The 5,541-nt window shown below is 39.4% G+C and overlaps 1 long non-coding RNA gene across 1 annotated transcript in view; it reads right to left on the bottom strand.

Annotated features, from left to right (window-relative positions):
• Positions 1 to 4,843: 4,843 nt before the first annotated feature.
• Positions 4,844 to 5,541, bottom strand: part of LOC116556948 — a 16,475-nt gene continuing 15,777 nt past the window's right edge. The window contains exon 3 of the long non-coding RNA XR_004271275.1: positions 4,844 to 4,941. This is a non-coding gene — a long non-coding RNA (uncharacterized LOC116556948). The remainder of the gene's footprint in view (positions 4,942 to 5,541) is intronic.

Below are 5,541 nucleotides of genomic sequence, written 5' to 3'. Positions count from 1 at the left end.
TGGGGAAGCAGTGATTTGAATTCAGGCAGTCTGACGCTGGAATCCAGGCTTGTACCTGCTTTAGATACCACAGTTTCCCTTCCAAAGAATAACAGTTGGTATGTGACTAGACACCACAATGGGAATTTATAGGGTTAAAGAAAACTGAACTTGCTATAAAAGCCCAGGGGAAAACTAAGGAATTCTGAGGTTTTCCTTGACTTCAGAAAAGGCCCTTACCAACAAGAGATTTTTTTCTGTCAAGGATCATTTGGGCAGCAGACTTCTGTGATGAATTAAAAATAAAGATCTGTCACTTGGTTGATGATGTGTATAACAGTTTTCCTAGACGCAACAAAGCTGTGGAATTTTAGAAGGCTTTGAAGAGAAAGGCAGACAACTTGCCTCTCTCTTATCCATATTTGACTTCCTTTCTTTTTATATCTCCCTGTAATGTCCTATCCCAGAACAACCATTCACCTGTGAAGTTACTGATGTAAGTCACAGCAAACATTCATGTTTTTCTATGTTCCTTTCAGCCTGTCAATGAGGGCAAGAGTTGGGATAATCTGGTTACTAGCATGGTTATTTGGTGAACTCTTCACCTGTGGCTGTAAATCTTATCTTGCACCTTTCCTTTACAAGTTCCTTTCTGGCCATGGCTCTTAGAGGGGAAATAAACCACCAGCCACAACCATCATTCTATGGATGTCTTTTTACCTATTTACTCACCTTAATTCCTGCAACAGAATTTTATCCACATATTGGATAAGCCAGTGTTTGGAGCTCCACTCAGGGCCCCTTCCCATTCTCCTGTCACTAAGGCAATGTGGTACTAATCAGCAGCAGCCCTGTCTCCTCAACTAGCTCTGTGTATACTCAGGATCCTGGTGAATGACTCATTCAACCACATTACACAGAGCTACAGAAAACTGGTCCTGAGCATAGCAGACTAACAATGGTTTTGGGGGTTGCCAGATCCCAAAACTTTTAGAGGTTTTAAGATACATTTACGGTTCTTGTAACTGTTACTTAGAAGTTGCCAAGTCTTTTTTTTTTTAAAAAAAATCCCCAATGTTTTCACATACTGAATTGTTTTCATGTAAAAACATAACAGTTAAATAATGTATTCATCAAATTTGAATTGAGTATTAGGAATTAAACCCAATGCCAGAAATTTAAGCGGAAAAAGATATAGACCCTGCTGATCTGTTGGGCTGTTTTGGTTGCAGGTGATAGTAACTCAACTTAAAACAGCTTTTAAAAAAAAAAGGAAATGTACTGACTCATGTAACTGAAAAGTCTGGGTGTAAATTTCAGGCATGACTGGATCAAGAGGACTCAGATGATCTCATTAGGACTCCTTTTCCTCCTTTCATCTCTGCTCATCTTTGCCTCTCTTTGTGTGCTGGCCTCATTTTCTCTTACCAAAGATAGCTTCCTCCAACGTAACCTGAATGGATGGCTATAAGGAGCTCCAGCTTAGATCATTTTTGGAACTCAAAATAGTACAGGAACAGAGACCATCTCTCAACAAGAATCCACTTATCAAAAATCAAGAAACATTCTGATTGGCTCTACTTGATCACATGCCCATGACTGACCTATCTGGTGACAGAAATGAAGTCCTCAGATTAGCCACCTTGCATTACCTGCTTCCCCTTCAGAAGAGGAGGGTTTAATAGCAATTGTACAACATGAAATATGTTTTCCACACAGGGAAAAAGGCAAACGATGGACAAAAATAACAGATATTGACTGTGGTAGTCAGCCTCCAAGATGGCCCCAGTTGATCTTCACCTCTTTATACAGTCATGTGTCACTTAACAACGGGGATACATTCTGAGAAATGTGTCCATAGGTGATTTTGTCATTGTGTGAACATCATAGAATATACCTACACAAAGCTAATTGGTATAGCTTACTACACACCCAGGCTATACGGTGTAACCTATTGCTCCTAGGCTACAAATCTGTACAGCATGTTACTGTATTGTAGGAAATTGTAACACAATGGCAAATGTTTATATATCTAAACATATCAAAACATAGAAAAGGTACAGGAAACCGTGGTATTATGATCTTATGGGACCACCATATTATTTGTGGCCTGTTGCTAACAGAAATATTGTTATGTGGCACATGACTATATTTACATTCTGTATAATCTTCTGCATGGAATCATGGCTGGCCTGCATGACCAATAGAATATGCACAAGTGGTATGTGATCTTCATGGCTAGGTCATAAAACACATTGATGCTTTCACTGTGCTGCTCTCTCTTTTATTACTGGCCCTGAAGGAAGTCAGTCACCATGTTGTGAGGACATCCAAGCAGCCCTGTGAAGAGATTCATGTGAATTGTGTATTAGTCCATTTACCTTGCTATAAAGGAGTACCCAAGACTGGGTAATTTATGAAGAAAAGAGGTTTATTTTGCTTGTAGTTCTGCAGACTGTATAGGAAGTGTGGTGCTGGCATTTGCTTCTGGTGAGGCCCTCAGGAAGCTTACAATCATGGCAGAAGGCATAGGAGCCAGTGTGTTACATGGCAAGAGAGGGAGCAAGGGAGGAGGAGGGCTAGGCTTACAAGCAGATCTTACATGAGCTCATGACTATGGGGAGTGCACCAAGTCATTCATGAGGGATCCCCTCCACAACCCAAACACCTGGGAGCCTCTCACAGGCTCCACCTCCAGCATTGGGAATCACATTTCAACATGAGATTTAGAGGCCACAAACATTCACACTGTGTCGAAAAGGCACTAAGACCTTCTGTTAACCTCTTGTACCAACTTGCTAGAAATTTGAGTCAGCCATCTTGAAAACGGATTTCCCAGCCCTAGGCAAACCTTCAGATGACTGCAACCCTGGCCTACATATTGGCTGCAACTTCATGAGAAACTTAGGCCCTAACACACTCAGCTAAGCTGCTTCTGGGTTCCTGAACCACAGCAGCTGTGAGTCAATAATGTTTACTATTGTTTAAGCCAGTAGATTTTGGGGGGTAATTTGTTACTCAGGAATAGATAATGAATATAGCCACTACGCTTGCTTTCAAGTAGCCATTGCCCAGTCTGCAGACACAGACATTTAAATGACTAATTCTAATTTGTGGGTGGGTAGGAAGATAGAGGTGGGTAGAAGAGAGCCTCTGTGAAGGTTTAAAGAAGTGGAGACCACCTCTGAGCTGGACCTTAAGGATGAGCAGGAGGAGGAAGGGAAATCTAGACCAAAGGAAAGTCACATGCTAAAGGCTGAAAGTGTATCACATTCAGGGAAATGCAAATGGAAGATTGTGGTTGTAGTCAAGGCACCAGTTCATTAGAATCACATAGAGGGCTTAAAAAGTACAGATACTCAGAGCCCACCCCTCAGAAATCTGATGATTAGAAAACACTGGTTAGGATTTCCTAGTGTTTTTGGGTTTTGGTTGGCTGGTTAGCTGGCTGCTGTGGAAGAGTGTGTCTCCAGCAGGTTTCTCAGTAGGGTCTCTGGACCACATGCTACAGAAAGCAGGAAATGTAGGCTCTCTGGAAATCCAGGGGCCCATGACTCACATGTTCATAGACATTTATACTCCCTAAGCCACCAGAGACTTGGACACCATCAAATTTTGCAGGTGCAGTGAAATCAATGCTTAGAGAGAAATTTATAGCATTGAATATATATATTAGAAAAGAAGAAAGATCTAAAAATCAATAATCTAAACTTCTACCTTAGGAAACTAGTAGAAGAAGAGCAAATTAAATTTTAAGTAAGCAGAAAAAAGAAATAAAAACTAGAGCAAAAATCAATGAATTGAAAATAAGAAGTCAACAGTGAAAATCAACGGAACCAAAAGCAATTGATAAGCTTCTACCCAGGATAAGAAAAAAGAGAGGAAAATATAAATTACTAATATCAAAAATGAAAGGGGAACATTACTACAGATCCCATAGACATTACTCAAATAATAAAAAATATTATGTACAACTGTATGCCCACAGAATTGATAATCTAGATGAAACAGACCAATTTCCTGAAAGAAACAATCTGCCAAAATGCACGTAAGAGGAAATAGGCCATCTGAATAGGTCTATATCTATTAAAGAAATTGAATCAATAATTAATAACCTTTCAAAACAAAAAGCACCAGGACTTGATGGGTTCACTGGTGGATTCTACCAAACATTTAAGGAAGAAATTATACCAGTTCTTCACGATCTGTTCCAGAAAATGATGCAGAGAAAAGAGTTTCTAACTCATCCTATGAGGCAGCATCACCCTAATACCAAAACCAGACAAATACTTTACAATAAAAGAAATCTACAGACCAATACTTCTCATGAACATACATGCAAAAATCCTCAACAAAATATTAGCAAGTCAAATTCAACAATGTAGAAAAGGAATTATACACCATGACCAAATGGAATTTATCCTAGTTATGTAAAGTTTGTTCAATGTTTGAAAATCAATTAATATTGCCGATTACATCAATGACTAAAGAAGAAAAGTATCACATGGTCATATCAATAGATGTAGAGAAGCATTTAACAAACACCCAAGGCCGGGCGCGGTGGCTCACGCCTGTAATCCCAGCACTTTGGGAGGCCGAGGCGGGTGGATCACGAGATCAAGAGATCGAGACCATCCTGGTCAACGTGGTGAAACCCCGTCTCTACTAAAAATACAAAAAATTAGCTGGGCATGGTGGCGCGTGCCTGTAATCCCAGCTACTCAGGAGGCTGAGGCAGGAGAATTGCCTGAACCCAGGAGGCGGAGGTTGCGGTGAGCCGAGATCGCGCCATTGCACTCCAGCCTGGGTAACAAGAGCGAAACTCCGACTCAAAAAAAAAAACAAACAAAAACAAAAACAAACACCCAACACCCGTTTATGATAAAAACTCTCAGCATACTAAGAATAGAGAGAAACTTTCTCAACTTGATAAATAACATCTACAAAAAACCTGAAACTAATCTATTTAATGGTGAGAAACTTGATGCTTTCACTAAGATCAGGAACAAGACAAGGATGTCCCTTCTAACCACTGCTTTTTAATGGAAATCCTAGCTAACTCAGTGAGACACGAAAAGGCAGTAAAAGAAATATAGATTGGAAAGGAGCAAGTAAAGCTGTCTTTGTTTGCAGATGACATAATTGTCTGTGTAGAAAATCCAAAAGAATTGACAATCATAACAACAAAACCTTCTGGAACTAGTAAGCAATTATAGCAAGGTTACAGGATACAAGGTTAATAAGCCAAACTTAACCACTTTCCTATATGTCAAAATGACACTGTGGAACTAAAATATATTACCATTTACATTAGCACCCCCCAAAATGAAATACTTAGGTATAAATCTAATAAAATATGTGCAAGATCTATATAAGAAAAACTATAAAATTCTACTGAAAGATATCAAGGAATAAGTAAACAGAATAAATAAATAAATAGAGTGATATTCCATGATCATCTTAGTCTTAACTTAGTAAGATTATTCATGATCATGGAATTAAGAATTAAGATCAGCGCGCCATTGCACTCCAGCCTGAGTAACAAGAGTGAAACTCCGTCTC

This window comes from Sapajus apella, unplaced genomic scaffold, assembly GCF_009761245.1.
Source record: "Sapajus apella isolate SASKATOON/1434 unplaced genomic scaffold, GSC_monkey_1.0 scaffold18, whole genome shotgun sequence".
Lineage (NCBI taxonomy): Eukaryota > Metazoa > Chordata > Mammalia > Primates > Cebidae > Sapajus > Sapajus apella.
Note: the sequence above shows the minus strand (reverse complement) of the source record. Positions and strands in the feature narration are given on the sequence as shown.